At 38.7% G+C, this 26,237-nt stretch overlaps 1 protein-coding gene and 2 long non-coding RNA genes across 12 annotated transcripts in view; 2 read left to right on the top strand and 1 right to left on the bottom strand.

Moving 5' to 3' along the window:
- Positions 1 to 26,237, top strand: part of DCLK1 (doublecortin like kinase 1) — a 341,902-nt gene that overhangs the window by 39,582 nt on the left and 276,083 nt on the right. The window lies entirely within an intron of this gene.
- LOC144295696 (uncharacterized) lies at positions 4,936 to 23,652 on the bottom strand. 2 transcript variants are annotated; one of them, XR_013362780.1, is made up of 3 exons: positions 23,545 to 23,652; positions 19,339 to 19,447; positions 4,936 to 5,245 (listed from the first exon to the last, which is right to left on the bottom strand). It is a non-coding gene; the product is annotated as an uncharacterized LOC144295696 (long non-coding RNA). The 2 variants fall into 2 exon arrangements; XR_013362779.1 differs by lacking the exon at positions 23,545 to 23,652 and adding an exon at positions 23,227 to 23,534.
- LOC144295694 (uncharacterized) overlaps positions 13,289 to 26,237 on the top strand; it is an 86,206-nt gene continuing 73,257 nt past the window's right edge. Inside the window, exons 1-2 of the long non-coding RNA XR_013362777.1 lie at positions 13,289 to 14,779; positions 14,926 to 15,226. This is a non-coding gene — a long non-coding RNA (uncharacterized LOC144295694). The remainder of the gene's footprint in view (positions 14,780 to 14,925; positions 15,227 to 26,237) is intronic.

The raw sequence follows: 26,237 nt of genomic DNA on the forward strand, positions 1-26,237 counted from the left end.
ATGCCTTTGCAATTCACTGTTCAGGTGCCGCTGGCTTTTGTATATTCACTATAATATCTAATGTTTATCACATATATTTATATCATATATCCTTTTTATTGCTGTTCAAGGCCATCTCTAAACCCAAAACAAGACTTAGTCTCCCCTGTGAGGCTTCTCAGAAGGTGGGAAAGAGAAGCTGGCCACCTGCCAAGATCCAAAGGCCCTGAGCTCATTTCTAGGCACCATTTTGAGGTTGATGAGATGTTCAGATTGCTATCCAGGGTTTCCTGGTGATCTGTCCACCCAGAGAACCAAAGGATTTATGATGGTGGGTAGATACGTTGGAGAGGATCATGTATAGAAAACTCTTTACAATTGGTTTACAGTCTTTAAGGTACCCTCTTTTTTTGGCTAGTTCTCTTAACATAAGTAAGGTGAATGATCTTTATTATAATTCTTTTAGCTAAGCTAACAACAAAGAATAGCAATAACAAAATGAAAAAAGATGGACTAATTCCAATGTTTTCAAGCAATCCAAAACCCTCTATCTTTAACTGAAGTGGTCTTATTTCATCTACAACAGTGGCTCTCAATTTGAAGGATCACATCCTCCTTTGAGAGGCTTATAACTGCAATGACCTGAGAAACCTAGCCCCAAGAGAATTGCACTTCCCAAGTGAGGTGGCATTTAAATATTATATTATGCACTTAATAGTGCTCAGTCTTTTATTTTTGTATCATTTTGGGGGGATTTATATGTCTTTGATATTTATTGATCCAGTGATATAATTTAAATCCTATTTTAGATCACTTTTAATTTCTTTGCATTTAGTAGTGATTTTCTTAATACAACTAGGAGATTGAGCCTAGAGAGATGAGAGGGTAAATTGTGCCACCTGTATTCTTTCATGCCTTTGATGACCTAAAGAAATTTCTGGTTCTTGACAAAACATTTCCTATTCATGGAGGGATTATGAGTTCAGTCAGGCAGGGATTTGCTTTCTTTCACTTGCTTCTTTATCAAAACAAAAAGTCTCATGCTTCTGTACAAAGAAGACACAAGCAGAGGGTCCTTCTTCATACATACCATGTCCTCTTTGTTTTTTCTTCTCTATTTTTCTCCTCTCCTTAATTTTTTCCTTTCCTTTGAGCCTCTAGTTTGTGTCAGATCCTCTCATTTTTGTTCTTATCTAATTCTTCCACTTCTAGGAAATCGCATTTCTGGCTTCAAATTGTACTTTCTTTTACAACAGATGCTCACCAGGGCTCTTCATCATTTTGTTCTGGACAACGCATTTTCAGAGTGGTTAAGTGCTTCCCAGCTGATGGTTCTGGAAGTCCTTAGGGGGCCCATGAAAGTGTTTCAGTAATTGTGTTTGTTTAAATATATTTTAAAACCTGCAAACATATTTGCTGCTTAAAAACTTTACCTTAAAAAGGAATCCATTTTAGAGCGTCCAAGTGTATGTCAAATAGCCTTGCATAGCAGTTCGCGGAAGTCAAGTGAGAGTCCCCATGACCTGTTTCTGAGTTGGTCTCTGATTCAGTGAAACACCACCAGTCAATAGCATGGTTTTGACCATTATATGACTTTAGACTGGCTTTATTCTAAACCATATAGTGTGAAATTTAGATTCATAATGGACTATTGGTTAAATATAGGAAGTTAATACAGAGCAGAATATAAAGTGATGATACCACTTTTTAAATAGGGACTCATGGTGTTTCTAAGTACTTGACAAAATGTCATGAGACTTTTATCCAATTTAGTTTTTATTTACAAAGGTTAAAACTATTGACGTTGACCATTACTAAACAGGGTGGTATTTTTTGGTACAAAATATAAATCAGGTCACAAAGGCAGGTCTTTGTTTTTGGGGTTTTTCTGTAACGGATATTTTAATTTGCCTACATTTTTTGTCTACATTTGGATATAGAGCTGATTCTAATATCAAATAAGATATATCATTTTTGTGATCAATTATGTATTTGCCTTATAAATTAAAATCACTTGGAAACATGTAACAAAAGTTGATTGGGAAGAACAAACTTTGTCTTCATATTTCATAAATATTCTTTTGTCATTCCTTATTTACATTAAGACATTTCATCTAAATAACCATCATTCAAAAGCATCAAAATTATATAACAATTTTTTAGGGCGTTCAAGTAATCAAATAGTTCTAGAAAGAGATTCTTGGGGAAAAAAGGATGGGTACCTGGTAATGTATTATAGAGGGTGATTGAATGTCAGGAAGCTAACAGTACCTTGGGAATATTTTGAACCTTGGTGTCTCCCACATGGTACTTTGGTTTTATCAGATGTTTGGTAAATGTTTATTCATTAAAGGAATTTACATTTAACATGTGGTACTTTAATCATACAGTAATGTTTTCATTTAAAAAATGGAAGTCATACTACAATATATGGAAAGTTAACTAGGTGGCTTGTAGCTGATATGGGAACCCTCAACTTCAAGATTCATGGTAGCAAAATACCCTTTCACTGGTCCAAGACCTAGTGCTGCTAAATGAGGTGTTGGTTTTTATACACATGGCGACTTCTGTCAACCTAAGTAAAAAATATGCCTACTTTATTATTCCAGGAGACTTAAAAATGTATTTATTTATTTATTTATTTATTTATTTATTTATTTATTTATTTATTCATGACACACACACACACACAGAGGCAGAGACACAGGCAGAGGGAGAAGCAGGCTCCATGCAGGGAGCCTGACGTGGGACTGATCCTGGGACTCCAGGATCACGCCCTCGGCTGAAGGTGGCGCTAAACTGCTGGGCCACCGGGGCTGCCCTCCAGGAGTCTTCTTAAATACTTTGCCAATCTGTCCCAAATAAGATACCTTGCTAACATTTTAAAAATCAACTATGTGGACACTCCTGCCTCTACAGTTTTCAAGTAATAGTAAAGTGAACCAATTACATATTTAGGTTTTGATATAGAAGTTAACAGTACCTTCCTATCTATAGCCACCTTTTTCTTTGACTTGTCTTATTTTCAATCTCTTTTACTCAGTTCATGCCTATTTTGTGTGGTTTGGACTCCTGACCAGTGTTCATAGGGTGTTTAAAAGGTAGATTTTATAGAATTTGGGGGCTGATTAGATGTGGGCAAGGAGAGGGAAAAGCAAAGGAAAGAAAGGCATTTCAGATGAATGAAGGCTCTGGCTGTAGGATGGAGATAGGTGGTATTAAAAGTTAAATAATAGAGGAGAGCCCAGGTGTCTCAGTGGTTTAGTGCCGCCTTCAGCCCAGGGTGTGATCCTGGAGACCCAGGATCAAGTCCCACGTCAGGCTCCCTGCATGGAGCCTGCTTCTCTCTCTGCCTGTCTCTGCCTTTCTCTCTCTCTGTGTCTCTCATGAATAAATAAATAAAATATTTAAAAAAAATAAAAGTTAAATAATAGAATATGCATAAGAACTGCTGACACATATTCAGCAATTTGCTGTGTGCTAGGGACTGTTACTTGCATTGCTAAATTAAATTTCACACTAATCTTATGAGGTAAGTTATATTTTTTTCTCATTTACAGATGAGGAAACTGAGCTTCAGATGGGTTTGTTATACATTCAATGTAACACAGCTACAAGATAATCTAAAAGACAAAACTCTTACATACTCTTGCCTTCCAGTGGGAAAAATGAAGCAGGTTTGGAATTGTGTATAGTCAACAGTGTCACATGCTGCCAAGTAATTAAGCAAAATAAAGTCTGCAGAATATTGGCAAGAAGCACAGATAGAGGACATTCTAGGCAAAAGGAACAGCATATGGTAAAGGCCTGGGGTAAGAAAGCAAGGGGATTGGCCCAGAATGATGATGGATGTATTGGATTTGGGGAGGGTTGATATTAAGTACAGGAAATAGGAAGATAAATAAATAGGTGGAAAGTGATAGTGGTGCAGGGAGGAATGGATAGGTAGTGGTGAGAATGGGAATGGGGATCCGGGTTAATAAGACGTGGCAACTTTCTTAATGTCTACGTTGACTGCTTCATCATATGGAACATATCACAATAGGAAAGGTGGCTGTTTTCTTTATGTGCCTCAATTCATGTTTTACATATATTTGTACCTGGGGTATGTTGCAACTAAAGAAGTTTTCTAGTTTAACTTTGTAAACATAAGAGAAGCAAACAGATGTTTCTCTGAAGTTTGGGCTGTTGGCATTTTCCATTTTTATGGCCAAATGTACATTAAAAGTGGAAGATGAGGGCAGCCCAGGTGGCTCAGTGGTTTAGCGCTGCCTTCAGCCCAGGGTGTGATCCTGGAGACCTTGGGATCGAGTCCCACGTCAGGCTCCCTGCATGGAGCCTGCTTCTCCCTCTGCCTGTGTCTGTTCCTCTCTCTGTGTGTCTCTCATGAATAAATACATAAAATTTTTTAAAAAATTAAAAAAAATAAAAGTGGAAGATGAGGCAGCTGTCACGTAAGAAGACGTTCGTTATGTGCCAGTCATGATGGATGCAAAGATGAGTAAGATATGGCTCCTCCTTCAAGGGGGGGGTGCTTCTCCCATCTCTTGCCATTTCTTCATGCACACCCTAAGTCCCAGTTCTCAGAAAGCTCACAATTTCTAACCCCAATTGTCTGTGGAGCCCCAATCCCACTTCCTGAGATGCGCCCCCAACCCTGGTTTTCTTGGTGACTCCTCTCTTAAGACAAGCTCCTCCAGTGCCTTTAGACATCTCTGTAAATAGACAATGAGCAGCCTCATCGGGGATAGGTCCAACGTCTCCAGCTGTGAAAATTTTCGTCCAGAAAGCCCTGAATGTCCAGACCCAAAGAGAAGTATTTTCCTTTTTGTCTCTGTCCTTCCCCAGACCAATAAAGGCTGAATGCCTTTCTTTCCCACATTGGTAAACCTACAACTGTTATGTCAGCCCATTCTGAAGTCAACACTGCCTTATAGTAGTACATTGTAGGGCATCACAGTTTATCAAGATAAAGTACATACATTTTTTTTTATAGCAGTAGGTTGTCAATATGATGTTCATTCTCACAATGCATGTGGCACATTTGGGGACTATGGTAATTGAAAAAAACACATTCTGGATTACTAAAATTTGTTAATCCTCTCCAGTTTGACCGCAGTAATGATTAATCAGCAGTAGAGTAAAAAGCTTTCGTTCTTTCATGTTGATAAGTGGTGAGCAAAGTGTCATCAGCCTTTCCCAATAGCTATTGTTGGAGTAGTCTTGTACCAGAGGAAATAAGATTTTGTCTTGTTTCATATTTTAACTGTAGGAGAGAAAAAAAACACAAATCGTGTTAGGTGTTATTGGTGTGCGGCAAGAACCAATGCCTCAGAAACAGAAAGGGAGTCAGAGAAACCAAGTGACCAGAACTGCCAGTTATAGGTTTCTTTGTAAAGAGAAAGAGAAAGAAAAGAAAGAAAAGAAAAGAAAAGAAAAGAAAAGAAAAGAAAAAAAGAAAAAAGGTGCCTTTGCCAGAGAATTGCTGTCGGAAGAGGTGGGTGATGGGAAACTTGAAGCAAAAAGGAACATTTTGCAAACGGACAGCCTGGCGCTCCTGTTGGAAGGCAGTCCTGTGGAGAAGGTCGCAAGGGAATGGAATAATTGGAGAGTGTTGCACAGGGAAGAAACATATACAGACTGACTTGGAACATGATTCTTTTTCCAATAGTAATTAGAGTTATATCAGCTGTACCACGAATGCTGGGGAAAGGCCTGTGTTTCTATCCGAGGCTACCAGGTCAATGGTCCCGGGAAATTGGGCCTGTTTCTCTTGGGTCACCCGACTATTTATAATGTGGGTTTTTTCAGTCAAGTAGGGAGGAGTTTACATCTTGATTCATAAATAATATGAGATTACAAAGAGGAGGAGTGATTTGAAGTGGACTAGACAAGAGGCCTATTGAAGATTGTATTAGAAAAAAATCTGTAAAATCTACTCTAATTCATATTAATGATTCTGGTAAAAGCCATTTAAACTGATTTCAGACTTTTTGCACTAATGGTGATAAGTAAATTGAGAACATTTTTCAAACATAAAGACTAAAAATTTTATTTCTTTTATTGGTTATTGGTATTTCATCTGTTTCTTTAAAAGTATTCATAAGAATGTAAAATCCATATGAACATGGGAATAGAGATTAGAATTGAGAAGGAATATAATAATGTGCTGAGGAAATGGTTGCACTAGAAAGCTGATCTAAAAGAGTTCGCATCCTCCAGTTGTTAAGAGCAAAGACACAAATGGAAATGTGGTTGTCATGGGGCTTATTAGCCACAGAATAAAGTAGTTGGGTTTGTCAAGAGATGCAGATATTTTCCTGGCGCTAGTGTTAAGATTCCACTCCCTGGAGAATTTCCATCCAGGTACCCCTGGGAACCCTCCTACAACGTGCAGACCCCCTGGCTTTCTCTCCCCGCCTCAGACACCACCTGTGCCCCCTGCTGCCCTGCTCTCCTACAGGGCGCAGTTCACCATTTCACCACCTGCTTTCCCAGGTTGTGGTTCTCTGCCCTGTCTCACTTCTTCCCCAGTGTGGAAAAGAGCCTGTCCTTTCATTCCCCACAGCAGAGCTGAGGCCAAATTAGTATTTAACAAAGCTTTCTGGAAGCTTTCTACATGAAAGAAAGGTGTGGGGAAAGCCTTCAAATGGGACCTTCCATGGGAGTGCGCCTGGAGTCCGGAGCCAAGTTCCTGACTGGCCTGGCGGGAGCACCTGCTCACCTGCCCAAAGTGGGAGTGCCCTCCGTCTGTCTGCCCATTCATCCTGGGATGCGGGGCCCCTGCTTGCAGACCCTCTCCTGCCAATTAGAAGGAAATTTCCCTAAAAGCAAGTGCTGTGTGCAGAGCCATGCCTCAACTGACAACCTTTAGTTGCTGTGAGGGCTGCTCACTCCTTCCAGTCTCGAACCCTCTTCCAGGATGGAACATTGGCTTTACTTTTGCACAGCCACAGGCCCTTCAAGTGTTTTCCACCAGACGTCAGTGATTGATCTCCAAAGGTGAATTTGAACCTTTAATTCTGAAGAAACACCTAACTTTATCATTTTCCTGCATCACATTAAAAAAAAAATTCAGACCCAGCCAAAGCATCCTATATGCATTGACATCCTGGTCCTGCCCAAGGGCAACCCTGAAAGTTTTGCTAAAAACAAAAAACCACAGGTTGTGTCTCTTGCTGTCTGATCTCTAACCACCTTCATTGCTTTCTCCTTATTCTCCGGGGGAGCTTTGTCCTTGGCCCTGTTCAGGCCCTGGGAGAAGGGTGTGTCTACAGTGTCCTGGGTGTGGACACTGATGTGCTAATATTAAGTATCCACTTCAGCCTGCCTACCCCAGCCAAGCCCTTCTCCTGTTGAAAGAGAGTCAGGACAAGAGAGGAGCAAATGTCAGCCTCCAGAAGGCTTCTCAGTGGAACAGAGGCATCCATATCCACGGAGCGTCTCTTGGGTGCTGGCAGTCCACATGACCTGGTCTTCCAGACACATTTTTACACATCTGTATCTGTCATTAGGCTACAGATTTCTTACAGTCAGAGGATGGGTCTTCTCGTGCTTCTGTGCCCACGAATGCTTGCCTCTGGGGGATGCTCAGAAATCAATTACCGAATTATTACCTAACACCATTAGCTAACACTGTTAATTGCAAAAATGGGTGAAGAAATCACGGGACCCCTTACAAGAGCTTATCTTCTGTGTGGCAGCACCTGTGCTGGAAGATCAGTGCCCTATTTTTTTTAATATTTAATTTATTTATTCATGAGAGACATAGAGAGGCAGAGACATAGGCAGAGGGAGAAGCAGGGTCCCTGCAGGGAGACCGATGTGGGACTCAATCCCGAGACCCCAGAACCACTCCCTGAGCTCAAGGCAGACGCTCCACCACTGAGCCACCCAGGCTTCCCGATACATGCCCTACTTTGTTGCAAACTTTGCAATCCCATTTGGGCAGATATGCAAAAAGTCTCTATCACTTTACAGTGTTTTAAAAGCTGTCCAGAAAACAGTTTATTTCCAGCTGAAGTGTGAAGCATTGAAATCTTTTTGTGCAGACTTGTCTGGGGATGGATTCTGTCTCCCCTGTGCTTTGTCCCAACACCCGAGGTGTCCTGGAACTCAGGGGATCTTGGGCTGTATGGAGGTGAACTCCAGAGGGCCAGTGCAAGTAATGTTTTAAGTCATAGAAACAGCTCCTGAGCTGACTTGGTCTGTTGAAGAAACTAATTAAATAATGCTAATAACTGACAAACAGTGATGTCAGATGGGTAAACATCTGACTGTTGAGTTGAATGAGGAACGAAAACAAAACAAACCCACAGCTAGGGGATCTAGTTGTAGCTGGTGAAGGATGAGAGTTTTCTACCTAATGTAGAGTGATCATAGTAATTTCTTATTGAAAGTGTCTGCCCTTGTCCCGAGTGCCACAGATTTGGTTTGTGTAGAGATTTTTTTTTTTTAAGTATTTCTTCACAAAAGTATCTTACTACTGGGTAACTAACTGAAAAGTCAGTAACGTGCAGATGAAACATTTCTATTTTGGGTTCCTGTCTATTCAGCATTGCCAAAGCACCAAGAGGATAGGCATCCAAAGAAAGAATGAGGGGGCAGCTTCAGGAGTTAGCGCCAAGCGCTTGTGGGAAGCACATTGTGTCCGTCTCATTTTTGGTTTGCCCTTTCCAAGGGCTTCTGTAGCAGCTAGCCAGCTTACTGTGCTAATTTTTTAAAAAAATATTTTATATATTTATTCATGAGAGACACACACAGAGAGAGGCAGAGGGTGAAGGAGAGGGAGAAGCAGGCTCCCTGCGGGGAGCCGGACGCGGGACTCGATCCAAGGTCTCCAGGATCAGGCCCTGGGCTGAAGGCAGTGCTAAACCACTGAGCCACCCGCGATGCCCTGCTTACTGTGCTTAATGGCAGACTGTAGCTTTCTTGGTTTATCCCAACTGTCATTTCACTTGATTATATTAGGGATATTGGCAGACGTCCCCCCAGTTAGACAACAGGGTGCAGTGTCCATTTCTGATGGGCGGCAGGAGGGTGAATTGTGGCAAACATGAGCAGTCATGGGAATTTCATAGTTGAAGCTTGACAGATAATTATAGATGGACACTTACCTCTGGGAATGGTGGTACAGAGCAGTGTCTAACCTTTGTTTCCCATTAGTAATTTTTACCTTTACTAAAGCAGTTTGCAGAATATGTACAATATGATTTCCTTCATAATTATAATAAAAAACCCTAGATGTATATCCATATGGAATGAGGTTCAGAAACCACAACAAATGGAAAAGATGTTACCTCTGAGAAAGTGCACTGAAGTCTGTAAAGAATTCATTTGTTTTGCATCATTTGATTTGTTCATAAAATACATGTATTTTAAGTATAAAGATAAAAGGTAAAGATCTCCAAAAGCAACATTTAGAGCACAGAGGCTTTTGTTTCAGACTTTTCCTAGGGAGAGAAATCAGTATACTTTGTATACATAGTTTTGAGGTTAAAAATCACCATTTTAAAATATTGGTAACAAGTGTTGCTTTGGGGGCCCCCAGGCATATTTATAGTATCTAAGTCTATCTAAAAGTGGATACTTAAAGAAAACATCAGTTATTAGTAATTTCTCTTTGACATTAAGGTGATAAGAAGACATTTGTTTTCCTTGACAGGTGGTATATCAAGGTAGTCAAGTCTTACCTTGATTTATAGAATCTCATGACTTTTTTTGAGAATAGAATGGTAATTTGATTTGATTTTTGATGGGAAAGTGGTATATGTAGATCTATCCTAAGAGTAGTTTTTTAAAAAATTAAACTAGATGCCATATAACCAATAGTAGTAAAGACTTGCATTGGCTTATTGCTTTCACATCAGTTTTTACACCTTGTTTGGTTTACATTTTTCTTAATCTGACACACAGATCCCTTGTTCTAATAGGGATTTAGTGGAAGCATAGATAATCGCAGAGTGATTGTCTCTCACAAGTGTAATTAACTTCTTGTAAAGTAGAGTTCTGTAGGACAAATCTTGAAATAGAGTAACTATTTCCAGATCTGGGCTTTTATCCCCAGTCTTTGTAAATTCCTCCCACCTCTATGCTGTCAGCTTAGTGATTCTTAATAAGACTTCCAGAACCTCAAGTTGTTTTCTTGCCTATTCTTTTTAACCATTTCTTTCAGCAGACTATATATAAGAATTTTAAAAATATTCCTGCAAGATTTGATTCCTGTGTGATCTCAGTGATGTATATCAGCTATTTGAAAAAATCAAATGAAAAATCAAACAACCAGCTGTTGTCCTTTGGAGTCCAATTTTTAAATCCAAGAATCATGAACTGTAAGGGAGGAAAGGAGATGGAAGAAGATGTTCCTAGCTACTATCTGGTGATTCTTGTGTGTAGTTTTTTCCCTCATACTTTTCATTCTGCCAGGGAAAATCACTCATCAATGCTTACCAACATTTATGCATAAATTTTTGAAAGCCTCAGGAATTATTTGACTTTTATTTTGTGACAGTCCATTCCCAAGTGTCTGTTTACCTTAATCTATTTTTAATGTCAAGAGACAAATTTAGTTTTCCTTTTGATAAAAACAGTTGCTTGAGAAAGAAGAGTCTCAATTTGACCTGTCTCTGTGCTTTTCTAGCACATTCTAATTAGGTACAAAAATAACAACAAAGAAATTTAGAGAAATCTAGGAGGAAATGAGTCTGTTGACTAGGAGGCAACGAATATATCTCACTAATCCTGTGCTTAATAGAATGTATAAAGCATCTTAAAGAAACAAGTTTCCCATCTCTCTCTTTAAAAGACCAAGAGTAGGGTTAAAAAGCCAGGATACTAAATACCATAGTGGATGGCACATAGTGGGTGCTTCATAAATATTTGTTGAATCGGGGGGAAAAGGAATGAGAAGACACAAGGGAAAATACTATTCCTAGAGGAGTTTTGTCGATCATCTACTTGTTACATGGTGATATTGTAGATTGGCTAGAATGTGAATAACACAGTTGTCTGTTTCTTAGAATCTGTTCCATGTTCAGTCTTGTTGAGTCTCATTTCTGAAGTTGTAGTACTTATGTTTTAATTACTGCATGGTTGTTAATTGGTAATATAGGCAATAGACATTTTATTATAGCCATTTAAGTTTTCATTATCATCACAGATAGTAAGTGCCTCTCTATTCCATAAGCTGATATGTCAGGCTAGGGACTGGAGTTGAACTGACAAGGGGCCCAGCAGAGTATTTAATCATAAGATGGGAGAAAACTTGCAGAGACTTCATGGACACTTGAAGAGCACACTAGAATTTTTCAGTATATTTTAGATAATGTTCTTACCCTTTGAGGTCACTTAAAGGCTCTGACAGAGACCATTTAGGGGTAGAACGTCCACCATCTTGGTCTGTTACAATAACCTAGCCTTTTCCTTCTTAAATAAGATGCTTCCTTATGGCCAACTGAAGAATGGATTGTTCATTCTTTCAACTAGCCTTCCATAAAATCTTTCTAGATACCAGTTTGGAATGTGTGGGTACATTGTTGAACACTGAACAGGTGGTTGGGGAATTCAACTGAGATTATAGATATTCTTATGCTCAAAAGATTTTTAAAGAAACAAATTTTGTGGTCAGAGCCCATTCCCTATAACTTTGACTCATGAAGAGTTGGGTTTCTAAGGCAACTGTTGTCTAACTGTGGCCATCTACTTGTATTCTCTCCTGTCCAAATGGGAGCAAGGAAGCAAAGTAAGAGATGCTGAAGAGAAAATGCTAGATGGGTAGCTGGGGTTCATCTGGCTCAGGTTTTTATCCTGTCCAGTGCATGGATTTGACTCTTTTCATATGAAAATATTTTAGTAACTTTAGTGCTTCTGCCAACTTCCATTACAGTGAGGTTTGAAAACTATACTCTCTTAAAGTGGTCTAACTAAGAACTGTAATTGTTCAGCTGATGTTCTAGGAGAGGGGGCACTTGATGACACCATCAGGATTTCTTGATGCAGGGAGTCTGGGGAACATGGCTTGTCTCTATGCACTTTTCAGAGAATTTAATTGACAAATGACATATCTTAATGAGTGCTAAAATAGCAATGCTGGAGATAAGATTATCTACAGAGGGCAGATTGAAGCTTCTTCACCCTCATTAGCTAATGCTTATCCAGTACCTGCTGTTGGTCGGATGCTAGCAGTTCTCTTTAAATCATTTTGATTGGATAACATTGTTGTTCCTTACTCCAGATGATTGGAGCAAATGGAATGTTAAAGGAAAACCAAGTTTTCTCTGAGGAATGCCTGTCAAAGTCAGTCTCTGCTTAATTTCTTTTTTAAAAAAATTCCATTCATTTATTAATGAGAAACACAGAGACAGGCAGAGACATCGGCAGAGGGAGAAGCAGGCTCCCTGCAAGGACCCCGATGCTGGACTCAATCCTGGTACCCTGGGATCTTGACCTGAGCTGAAGGCAGATGCTCAACCTGAGTCACCCAGGCATCCTTCTGCTTAATTTCTACAACCTTTCGGTTTAAGTTGAATGAGTGTTATTTTTCCTGGAAGAAGTGAAAGCATATTCAAGCAATAGTTTGATGCTTTCCTTTGTACACTGTAAGACCTCTGTGTTCTTGTGTAGTGGGAATGGGAACAGGTGCTTTCTACCCATGTATAGGTTAGAATTCTAGAACAATGAAACTTGCCAAGAATGCCATTTCTGTGAAGTGAGGTCCTACTTTTTAAGGCCACATTTTCTGCATGTGACTTTTAAATTGGAACTAGGAAAATTTGCATTTCAAAGCCACCCATTAGCCGTGTATACTTTTGAACTATCGGTGGTCTTCTTAAGTAGATTTCAGCATACTTAATTTTCTTTTTAATATGTGACTTCAAAATTTTTCTGCTCCATTTGATCTTTTTATAATCTGGCCAAAAAGTTATTTAATAAAGCACTGAGTAATGATTGTGTTTTCAAAATTCACATTGTTTCTGTAAGGCTTTAAGATATTAACTATATTCATGAGGTGTTAGGAAAAAAGGAATAATTTGAAGGAAAATATATTTGAGTCATATTAAGTGTTGATTTCATTATGTTAACAATTATTTAATTCTGTTTTTCCATTAAAAGTTGCTTTCATTTTAACCATTTCATTAATGTTACACTGAATTTTTATATGCATTGAGATAATTATTTTGTGACATAAGTGATACAAAGCTTCTATCAAAAGTCTGTGAATTTAAAGCAGAATTTCTTGATGCTGCACTATGGACATTTTGGGCCAGGTAAGTCTTTGTTTCAGGGGACTGCCCTGTACTTTGTAGGATGTTTGCCAGTGTTCACAATCTCTGCTTGTTGTAAGAAAAGAAAAGGAAATTTGTAAACTCCTCCCTGTGGCTATGCCAGCTGGTGCTGAAATCTTGCGCTTTTTGGGAAATACTTTTTTATCTTGTATCGAAAAATGCAGCTTTTATATGGGTACCCACAGGATTAGTATAAGAAAGACGTATCAATGAACTCTCATATGATTTAAGACAAAGTAAAGTCATTATATGAAAACTTAAAGCAGAAGGAAGTGAAGGATGTAAAGCTGAAGAATCTAATCCTACCAAAGGATGGTTTGGTCATTTTAGAAAGAAGTTTGGCTTAAAAGATGTCAAGACAATGAGAGAGGCGGCTTCTTCAGACCAAGAGCAACAGAAGAGTTCCCAGACATTGTTAAGAAAATCAGTGAGGAGAAAGGATGTCTGCCTGAACAGTTTTTAATGTGAATGAAAGTCTCTTATTCTGGAAAAAAATGCCACAAATGGTACTTATTAGTAAATAAAAAGAAGCAAGCACCAGGATTTGAGTCCAGAAGGGACAGGCTAGCTCTAGTGTTTTGTGCCAGTGCAGTCAGGTTTATGATCATCACTGCTCTTACTTACAAAGCTTCTAGCGCCTCAGCCTTGAAGGGAAAAGATAAACACCAGCTGCCAGTCTTTTGGTTGTACAATGAGAGAGCCTGGACAACAGGAACTCTTTCTAGATTGGTTCCATTGATGCTTTGTCCCTGAAGTCAGGAAATACTCTGCCAGTAAGGAACTGCCTTTTGTAGTTCCTTTGATATTGGACAATGCCCCTGACCCCACAGAACTCCGTAAGTTTAACACTTGCGGGTGTCATCAAAGTGGTCTACTTGCCCCCAAACATAGTGTCTCTAATCCAGCCTGTAGGTCAGGGGGTCTAACGACCTTTAAGGCTCATTACACACTGTGCTCTGTGGAAAGGATTGTCAGCACTGTGGAACAGAAAGAACGCAGCAGACAGAACTTCATGAAAGTCTGGGAAGATTACACCATTGAGGACGCCATGGTTGTTATAGAAAAAGCTGTGAGAGCCATCAAGCCTGAAACAATAAATTCCTGCTGGGGAGAACTGTGTCCGGATGTTGTGCAGGACTTTGCAGGATTTATGACAGAGCCAATCAAGGAAATCATGAAAGAGATTGTGGATATAGCAGCAAAGATGGGGGAGGGGTGAAGGGTTTCAAGATATCTTGAAGAAATTCAAATGCTAATAGACATCACATCAGAGGGATGAACAGAAGGCCACACTTGATGGAGATGAACCAATGCCAGACGATGAAGAAGAAGACGCAGAAGGAGCAGAGCCAAAAAACAAATTGACATTAGAGCAATCTGGCAGAAGGGTTCTGATGACTGAAGACCGTTTTCAACTTCTTTTATGACATAGACCCTTCTATGATATAGACACTGAAACGGAAGTCAGCGGCAGAAGATGGATTGGTACCACATAGAAACATTCTCAGAAAAATCAAGTAAGTCAGAGAGAAATTATGGCATATTTCCATAAAGTTACATTGAGTGTGCCTGCCCGCCCCCCGCCTCCCCTTCTGCCTCCACTTTCCCACCTCTGCCTCCCAAGACAGCAAGACTAGCTCTTCCTCTTCCTCTTCCTCCTCAGCCTACTAACAATGGGCCTATTAACATGACGATGACAAAGATGAAGACCTTTATGATGATCCTTTCTACTTAATAATAATCATCATGCTGTACAGTTAATAAACTTCTCTGTTGTGGATGTGTGTGTTTTCATGCAAACATCTAATAACTGTGTTTCTTGAGACAAAAATGAGACATTTTTGTGTCATCATCATCATCATCATTGCCTAAGTATTATTCATCATGTAGAACATTGTGTGCAAGACTTGTATGGAAGTAGACAGCCTATCATTACACATGTGAATGATATTTAATCATATAAAGTGAGTGATATTTAATATAAACTAATAATGTATTAGTTTTCTTACTGTTTCAAAATTTTGCTACATTACCATACGGTATGCCTCTCTCCTAACTGGAGAGACTGCGTATCAACCTATCTTCACAGGTAAGTGGTTTTTGAAAAAATGTAACAATGTTTACAACTATATTGTGAATTTGACTATAATACTGTATGCCATAAAAATTTTATAACAGGGATCCCTGGGTGGCGCAATGGTTTGGCGCCTGCCTTTGGCCCAGGGCGCGATCCTGGAGACCTGGGATCGAATCCCACTTCGGGCTTCCGGTGCATGGAGCCTGCTTCTCCCTCTGCCTATGTCTCTGCCTCTCTCTCTCTCTCTCTCTCTCTCTGTGACTATCATAAATAAATAAAAATTAAAAAAATTTTATAACAATTCATTAGTGTATAGGTTAGGCTACCATGAGGCAATCATATTGATAACACAAGGCTATCATAAGCAAACATAGTCTTGCTTCTTCACTATCAGGGCACAAATTGTTATACCTGTAAATAAATACAAATTTTTTTCATATTATCTTTTCAGTTTTTGATGACCAATGCTAGTAATATATATGTCTATAGCATATCATATAAGACAATATTGATGTAGGTACTGACAGGTGACTCATCTTGTAATCAGGCAATATAAAGTATTGATAAATATTGTACAACGCTGTGTTTTTTCTTCCTTATGATTTTCTTAATAACATACTCTTTTCTCTAGCTTACCTTATTGTAAGAATACAATATACAATACATATACAAAATATGTGCTAATTGGTAGTTTATATAATCAGTAAGGCTTTTGGTCGACTGTAGACTAAGTATAGTTAAGTTTTGGGGGAGTCAAAAGTTATATGAAGATTTTTTTGACTCTGTGAGGGGTCAGTGCCCCTAACCCTCACATTGCTCAGGGGTCAACTGTAGTTGAATTTTAGACTACTAGAGGAAACGGACACATCGGTTTTAAAATGTTATTGATCTTGATGACTATTTCCTTATAATTTCCTAGATCCAGGTAGGAGAATCCAAGGTGGACTAGAAGCTTCTTGTTTCATTCCTAATTTCCAGATTTTGATTTTTGACATTAACAAATGTTAATTTGTTAACATTTGTTTGATTTTTGACATTTCCATCTTGATCTTCCTGCTTTGATCTTCATCGTTGCCATATTCTCTTGGTTTTTATGTTGTTCCTTTGATCTGTTTGCTTTCCTTTCTGTCTCTCCACCCTACCACTAGTTATCCCCCACAGGCTAGTTAGTCCTGGTCTTCCTTTTCCTTCTTCCTTCTTCATTAACTCTCAGTCACGTGAAATACAGGCCCATGATCCCTTTTCTGCTAGTCAATCCCCCAAAACTGTGGAAACAGGAATTTTGTCATTACTTATCTGTTGGCAAAACTTGACCCCAGTTGTGAGGCTATTTTGTGGTCCTATTTCCCCCATCCAGTGTGGATGTATATACATCTCACTGCAGACTTATTAATATGCTGATCATAGGAAACTGCTTCAGATGCCACTGGCAGGGACAAGTGATGTGTGATATGTGTACTGTACTCTTTTTCTAAAATCTGAAAAACTCAGAGTTCCCAAATGATCCGGGCCCCCCAAACATTGAATAAAGTGTGACTATATTATTTTCATGTGGAATATCACAAATCAGTAGCTTTTAATGCACTCTCTCTTGTTTTTTGGCACCAGATCTCACTAAACTAATTTTGTTTTTTTTATTTTTTTATTTTTTTTATTTTTTTATTTTTTTTTATTTTTTTTTTATTGGTGTTCAATTTACTAACATACAGAATAACACCCAGTGCCCGTCACCCATTCACTCCCACCCCCCGCCCTCCTCCCCTTCTACCACCCCTAGTTCGTTTCCCAGAGTTAGCAGTCTTTATGTTCTGTCTCCCTTTCTGATATTTCCCACACATTTCTTCTCCCTTCCCTTATTTTCCCTTTCACTATTATTTATATTCCCCAAATGAATGAGAACATATAATGTTGCAGCCACTGTGGAAAACTGTGTGGAGGTTCCTCAAACAGTTAAAAATATACCTGCCCTACGACCCAGCAATTGCACTGTTGGGGATTTACCCCAAAGATACAAATGCAATGAAACGCTGGGACACCTGCACCCCGATGTTTCTAGCAGCAATGGCCACGATTGCCAAACTGTGGAAGGAGCCTCGGTGTCCAACGAAAGATGAATGGATAAAGAAGATGTGGTTTATGTATACAATGGAATATTACTCAGCTATTAGAAATGACAAATACCCACCATTTGCTTCAACGTGGATGGAACTGGAGGGTATTATGCTGAGTGAAGTAAGTCACTAAACTAATTTTGGACCATATCCTTTGAATGAGTAAAAGGGAAATTTTTGTCAATAGGTCCATTAACAAATGTGCACCAGATGACATGGAATAGTACCAGATAAGCAACCTACTAGAGATGTGTGACTCATTTAAATGATTAAGAATTGATATTCATAAAAAGAAGAAAGATATTTTATTCACCAAAGAGTAAGATTGCAAGTCAGAGCTTGCCACAAGCATCTTACACCTGAAAAAGCTAAGATAGTCATTCATTCTACTGATAACTGTAGGCTTATTTTTAGTTTTAGAATCCAATAAGAAGTTCTATTTTAACTGACTCCTTTCTTCAGAGCTACTTAAAAAAAAGCAAAAACAAAAAACAAAGCTACTTAAACTTGTGCCCTATTTTATATAATTTCAATATCTGGAAATCCAGATGAGGTCATAAGGAAAATCAGTGATTACTTATTTTACAAAAGCATTCATTCTAATCTTCCTTTAAATAGTAAGCTTCCTACTATTGAGATATAATTGATATAACATTGTATTAGTTTTAGGTGTACAACATAATAATTTGACAAATGGATATATTGTGAAATGATGACCATAAGTCATGTTAACATCCATCACCACATATTGTTATAATTGTTATTCTTGTGATGAGAACTTTTAACGTTTACTCCATTAGCACCTTTCAAATGTATAATACAGTATTGTTGACAGTAGTCATCATGGTGTACATTACATTCCCAGGACTGATTTATTTTATAACTGGAAGTTTGTACCTTTTGACCTCCTTGACCCATTTCACCCACCCCCATCCCTCATTAATGATCTCTTGCTTTCCTTTTGTGTAACTCCAGCTATAGATGGAACCTTTTTTTAATGCTTGAAATAATGCATTTAAAATTATGGCAATTCATTTTCCTTGTTTCAAGAAACAATATTCCTCTTGTTGTTGGTGCTAAGTACTACTGTCCACAAAACTTTGGATTGTTGTAATGTCTCCTTTTCTCTTTTCTCAATTTCTCAGCCTTTCATGTACAAGTTTCTTTTCATTTCCATTATCATGATCAGTGATTTTAGTCTTGAGCTGCCACATCAGCCTCTGTGGTGCTTTTCTACATTAAGGAACTGTTGGGAGCCCACAGTGGCGGTAACATCACAACCGCCCACACGTGGCCTTAGCTCTAGCAATGGGGCACCTGGACTCCTCTGCTCCAGCAAGACACATACACCCTTCAATGTCATGTGTTTGGTTGCCGTATCCTGCTTTTTGTTTACTTTCTCTCACTGAACGGAAGTGCTCCTTTTTCTCAGAATCAGTGTCCATCATGCCCTGCAGTTTTATCTTCTCCAAACAGCCCTCCCTAAGTGATGAGTCACCATTTATAGAGGGATGCATTCTTGAAGACCCAGTAAAATGGCAGAGTCATAAAATTTAAGCCTGATTTTTCTTGTACGCATAAATTGACAACCTTATTAATGTTTTATGTCAAAATATTTAAGTCTATATAAAATAAGGACATTCGAGGGCGCCTAGGTGGCTCAGCTGCTTACGCGTCCAACTCTTGATTTGGCCCAAGTCATGATCTCACGGTCTTGAGATCAAGCCCCATGTTGGGCTCCATGCTTAATGGAGAGTCTGTTTCTTTCCTTCTCCCTCTTCTTTTGCCCCTCTCCCTGCTCACACTTGTGCACTCTCTCTCTCTCAAATCAATCAGTCAACCTTTAAAAAAAAAATAAGGCTATTTGAGAACTCTACCAAAAACTAACCTGACTTTGTGTTTCCATCAGCGCTTTGCTTGTAGTTTGTAGTGTTTTATATCCACTCACTCCACTACTCAGATAATTCATTTATGCACAGCTCATCTCTCCAAACACCCTGCAAAAGTTTTAGTATATTCAACTTGTACATCACTTTTAATAATAATTTGATAAAATACCATGGTTTTCTTAAGGCTGACATGAAAAACTAGTAGGAGGATTTCTACCCTTTAAGAACTTGAGCCAGGGGGATCCCTGGGTGGCGCAGCGGTTTAGCGCCTGCCTTTGGCCCAGGGCGCGATCCTGGAGACCCGGGATCGAGTCCCACGTCGGGCTCCCAGTGCATGGGGCCTGCTTCTCCCTCTGCCTGTGTCTCTGCCTCTCTCTCTCTCTCTCTGTGAGACTATCATAAATAAATAAAAATTTTTAAAAAAAGAATAAGATTAAAAAAAAAAAGAACTTGAGCCAACTAGTGCAAACATTGCCAGCTTGGAGGGGGTTCAGTTGCAACAGCAAGCCTCAGTCCTGTAAACATTGTTTAGATGCTTTTAACACATTTTGGCCTGTGTGCTAAAGAAGACATAATTGGTAGGCTTATTTTCTTAGTCAGTTAGGACTACTATAACAAAATACCATCAAGTAGGTGGCTGAAACAACAGACATTTATTCTCCTACTTCTAGAGGCTGGAAAGTGCAAGATCAAGGAGCCAGCGGATTTCGTGTCTGGTGAAGGCCTTCTTGTCCTGTAGATGTTCACCGTCTCACTGTATGGCAGAAAGGATGCTCCAGGCTCTCTTTCTCTTCCTATAATGTACTAATCCCAGCATGGAACTTTACCCTCATGATTTCCTCTAAACCTAATTGTCTCCCAAAGGCTCCACCTCCAAGTACCACCACAATGGGAATTAGGGCTTCAACATATGAATTTTGGGGAAGCAGACATTCAGTGCACAGTACTTATATTACTAAGGTATGGGTTAGTGAAAGAATCAGATGATTATGATCTACAAAAATGATGGGTCACAAAAAAATCATATTAATGTTCATGATACCGCAAGCTCTCCATTTATGTCCTCAATACCAGTTATATAAGTATTGGTCAGGGCAATAGCTTGGCATTAATTTATGGGGAAATGACATGAATTTTGTTAACCAGAATGGGTCAACCATGTATTATGACTTGCTAAGGCAAATCCAGAGGGGACATATGCAGCAGAGTGTGTGGCCCTAGGGGGTTGACTGTCTCACTGCATTCTTCCAAGTGTTGAGTCTGTGTTTACAGTGCTGACTGCTTCTGGTTCTTCTTCTACTTTCTTGCATTATGCCTTCTTCATGGTTTTAATATAGCATTTTAAAAAATATTATTTCTTCCTACTTACATGTCTTTCACTCTAACAGACTTTCAGTTGCCTGAGGACAAGAACTGTCTATTCACTCCTGCTTTCTCCAGCACTAGCAGAGTGGTTGGTAATTAATCATTCCCTCTTAGTACATACACAGTTATGTCTCAGTGATCCACTTCCAGGGGATGTTGGCAAGCCAGTGTGCATCCACTGGGGGGCGAGTAGATTGCCGAAAATTATTGAATCCAAATTACATAGGAAGTAATTGGTAAATTGGGATCACTTGTCTGGAAAATAATTATGTGTACTCAATATGTTACAATTTGGGGAACAAAGAACGTGAGATACAGAAAGGTCATAAAGCATAGTGATTAAGAGTTAATAGCAGTGTGACTCTAGGCAAGTCTACATGTATTCACTGTAAAATGGGACAGAACATAGTGAGTATAGTTGAGAAGCACTCAGCACTTGGAGAAAGCCTGGTATCAAGTGTTCAGTAAATGGCACCACTTTCTCTGCTACTCTATTTGCTTTTTCTCTTTCCCCACTTTCTCTTTTCCCCTTCTTTGTATCCCTCAATAGGAGGATTATTATAACTGTTTTATAGGCAAGGAAGGTAAAGTTAGAAGGGTTAAATGATTTGTTTGAGATTTCTTAGGAAGATGTGAAAGAAGGAACTATAGTCTAACTGTTGGTTCATTCTTTTTTTTTTTTAATTTTTATTTATTTATTTTTTAGAGAGGGAGAGGGTCAGAGAGAATCCCAAACAGGCTTCACTTGCATGGAGCCTGCTGCAGGGCTCCATCTCACCACCCTGAGATCATGATCTGAGCTGAAATCAAAAGTTGGATTTTAAGACTAAGCCACCCAGGTGCCCCAGTCCATTCTTTCTTGGACTGGATGACCTCATCTTCAGACATCTGAGAGAGCATCATGTAGAAAGATGGAGACAATTTAGAGCGTGTTGCTTTGAACGGTAGAGCTGAAACTGATGCATAGATGTTACCCAGGTGAAGTATAGGGTGGCAGGTACAATCTGAATTTCTAACCACCAGAGCTGCTGTTGGAATCAGGAATTTCCTATTGTTAGGAAAGTGTGCATGCAGTAGCTGGAGAAGCAGAATACTAGTCAACAGGGCTGAAAGGACGTAATTTACCCATTGGGTCAGAGATGTCCCTAAGTTTCTTCTTAATTTAAACCTATACTCTTATGTCTTTCTCCTGTCCTTGCATCTGTAGTGGTACTGTGCGGATGACAAGGAATCAGCAAATCATTGAATTAATGTAATTTCGGTACTGATACAAGAACCAGGGTCTTTTTATATTTGCCAGGGAGAATCAGGTTTGAAAAATTCTTCTGTTAAACTATGTGGAGGAAGAATTCTCAGAACTATATGATAAGAATGGCACACAATAGCAGAAATGGAAGAAGTCAAGTGCAATCAGAGCTTTTCAGGAACTTAGCAAATGGCTACTTGCATTAATTCTCAGATTGTTTTTGAAAGTTGAGCCATCTGCAGTTTTCAGGCACTGGTTCCATTCAATAAGGAAGACTAGGGAAGTAAAGATGATATACGAAAATAAGGTACGTGACTATTGTGAATGTGCTCACAAATACTAGTGTCAGCTCCACCAATATCAATCAGACTACAGAAATCTGACATCCTTTACGATACTGAATTGGTAACCCTATGTCAGTCACCATTTTTAAAAAAAAATTTTAAAATCTTTGAGACAGAGAAGGAGAGAGCACAAGTCAGGGGAAGGGGCAGAGGGAGAGGGAGAAGCAGACTCCCCGCTGAGCCAGGAGCCTGACGTGGGGCTGATCTCAGGACCCTAAGATTAGGACCTGAGCCGAAGGCAGACAGTAAACTGACTGAGCCACCCAGGCACACTGCCAGTCAGCATTTCTTTGCATAAATTTCAAAACATAATTTTCTCCCTGTTAAACACTTTGTTTTTCCATGCAGCAAGTTCTATTCATTCTATTTCCTCAAGAAAAAGAAAGTAGTCTTACGGATTAAAAATGTGATAGCGGTAAAAAAATACAAAATATATTGAAAGAAGGTCGGTCAGGTCAGTAAGCCAGCACTGGCATTTATTAAGTGCCTATACTGTGCTTCGGCTATTATTCATCCAATTTCATTTAATTCTTATTAATTCCATCCACATTTTATGTCTGAGAATTTGAGGCTCACAGGTTAAATAACTCAAGGCTTTGCAATAAAGAAGGGCTGATCTATCTTAAGAGGCAGACAATAGAGAGAAATTTTTCATGAAAATGGTTCATTCATTTGCCTTTATAAAATTGTTTGGGAGCTATTTTTTTTTTTTTTTTGGGAGCTCTAAGTTATATGGCAGTTGGTGACATGTGACATATGCTTGATTTCCCAGAATAGTCAGATGTAGCTTATAAATAATGCCTATGTTTATTGGTTTCATCCTCACTCATATTTCCTCTCATTCTGTGCTCCCATATACTACTCCCTGCATGAGAAAAATGTGTTATTCAGAAAGCCATAGTAGTTGTGTACAAGAAGTAATGGAAACAAACCTGACAGTATATCTCCTTGTTTTATACAGGAATGAAGTCTTTAGAATTCTGCTTGTGATCTGGAAGGAATTTATATTTTGCAGAGATTCTAAAGATATTCTTTACCTTCAAAAACCATCCGCTTTTTTAAAACACAAATTTTTAATGCTAATTCTCATTTGAATTCTAAAAATGTATTTCCCACCCTTTTTCAGAAAGAATCAGTGGATGGGAGTAATGTGGTATAAATTGATCTTTTTTCCCTTAAAGATTTAAAAATAAAATATTTGTGCCATTCCACTGGTAGGAACTCAGCAGCAATGATAAGAATAGAGTTACCTTCTGTGTCTAATATTGCCTTTACAGTTGCTTTGTTTCCTAGTTTTATAAATTGAGCTTTCTGGTTTCCGTGGAAACTCAATTGTCGACATGGGTTGCTAAGGAGCAGCCTTTGCTGCACAAAGCATAAGGAGCTGTGAGTCTGTTACCGAGTGACTTCATTCTTGGCAGTGACAGGCAGTGGGAATCTTAGTACTTGTTCAAGTTAGGCCTCCATCTTTATTTTCAGCCTGAAGGATTCCGAAGGATTTTCCTGACTTTCCTTAGCCTGGCAGTTACACTTAGGTATAGGTGCTTATGGAAACTGACAATTGTGTGGTGTTTCAGAGCATCTAAGTTCTCATCTCTGTCTCATCAATCACTTGATGTCAATGACTTATTCAACAAAAGAGAATCTATTGCTGCAGTTACAAGACACCAAATAAGCTGTACAGTCTTCTTTCTTAAATTTAATGTTGGGCTCTCATGAAAGGAAGCCAGCTGTTCATCTTTGTAGGTCATTGTGGAAGTATGATACTGATATTCGATTGTGTATGATCTACACTTTCTAATATTCTGGTTGGAAGTGGTATGAATTATAGTGCATGTACCACAATCAAATGGCTTTCCCAATTATTATTATTATTTTTTTTTTTTTTTTTGGCTTTCCCAATTAAAAAAATAACCTGGAAACTTTAACCAACCTTTTTCTATATTGGTGTACAACATATATTGTAGTTTTTATAGAAATAATTTCTTAACTTAGCTCATATGGATTTTTGACTATGATTTTATAAGCTATTTTAGGCGTAGTAATTCAGGTGCATATCTGTCTATTATGGTCCACGGGCCTATTTCATGGGTGTGTGTTGCATTAGGTCATCAGTGATGTGTGAGTTTTTGAGGTCAGAAGTAGCAAAGTCCTTATTTTTAAAATAGGTGCTAAGGACAAGTGCAAGCTCTATTTCCATATCTCAGGTGTGAGTCAGCCAGAGCCATTGTCCTTTGCTGTCAGGCCTGGAGGGCTGATTTGGGTTATGGCAGGTGGTGATACAGTTAAACCCTGACTGAGTACCATTCACTCTCTTTGCTTGGTTTGGATTGATAGAATTCTATAAATTCCTTATATTGTATTAATTATCTATTGGAGATCCTCAAATACAAGCAGGTTATTTTGTGGCCCCAAATAATTGAGACTATTGTGTCTCAATGGACACATTAGTTACCCTTTCAGCCTCATGTTCATCATCTATAGTGTTGGGCAAATAATAATATCTTGTATTTACTGTAGGTTATCATAGGACTAAGTGAGATAATATATGTGAAATGTTTAGTTAGAGATCTAGGCCAAAGGAGGTCCTTAAAAATAGTATCTGTTTTCCAGAAGAGGCAAATGTATAAAGTTAGATAGTAGATTAGTGGTTGCCTGGGGCTGGAGTTGGGAGCAGAGAATGGCTGCTTAATGGCATGAGGAGTTTTTCCATGCTGATATAAGTGTTCTAGAACTGGATTATGATAATGGTTGCACACCGTATGTATATATTGACACTAAAAATCATCATACACTTACAATGGTTGAATTTTATGACTAAAAATCATTGAACTCTACAATTAAAATGGGTCAATTTTATAATGTGTAAATTATACCTTGATAAAGCTGTTTATAAAAGTAGTAGCTATAAGAAATAGCAGATCTTTTATTCCCCTTCGTTTTCTTACTTGTTGCTTAAGTTGAAATTATTTAAACATAATTTAAATGGAGATGGTATGTACATTAATCTTTGAATGAATTTTAATGTGTGCATATATAAAAAGGAATTTGAGTATGTTTGTATTTCTCCAACTATGCTAATCCTAAGGTGAGAAACAATTAAAGCATTTTAAGTTGACCAAACTCTTATTAACTTTTAAAATAAGTCATCTCGGGCAGCCTGGGTGGCTCAGCGGTTTAGCGCCGCCTTCTGCCCAGGGCGTGGTCCTGGAGAACCGGGATCGAGTCCCACGTCAGGCTCCCTGCATGAGAGGGAGCCTTCTCCCTCTGCCTGTGTCTCTGCCTCTCTCTCTGTGTCTCTCATAAATAAATAAAATATTTAAAAATAATTAAAAAATTAAAAATAATTTTAAAAATGAGTCCTCTCGATAAGGCAAGATACTTCCTGGTGTGAACGGATAAGTAGGTGTGTCTGTGAATGATATCCTCACCCAGTGGGGGATCTTTGCTGTGCCATAATATGTTTCTCACAGGCTGTCTTTGGGGTATTAGTAATGTCCTAGAGAATGTTATCTAAGCCATGATATGCCAGAACATGTAATGATGAGCATGGATAATAATGAAATTCTATTGTACGTATACATATTATGACACAACAGAACATAATTACTTTTGTGATTATATTACAGAATTTCTAGTTATCTAGAAAACTTGACTTTTCATGACTGTGTGAGGGTAGCAAAATAATTACTGTATTTTTATAACTGACTCAGATCGAATCCTTTTAAAGCAATAGAGCTGCTAGTTGCAGAGTATATCACTGTTATTCTGCTACTGAGACTTGTGTTCATTCAACTGGGTTGTATGTATTAATTCAGTGCAACCCTTTTATTGAGTGCCTAATATGTGTTAGTGATTTTCTACATATTGTTGGTAGATCTATGAATAAGATAGAAACTCAGCTTTAAATGTACTCAGTTTTAAAACCTCTGCTAGTCATACA

The sequence above is a fragment of the Canis aureus genome, chromosome 24 (assembly GCF_053574225.1).
Source record: "Canis aureus isolate CA01 chromosome 24, VMU_Caureus_v.1.0, whole genome shotgun sequence".
NCBI classification, from domain to species: Eukaryota; Metazoa; Chordata; class Mammalia; order Carnivora; family Canidae; genus Canis; species Canis aureus.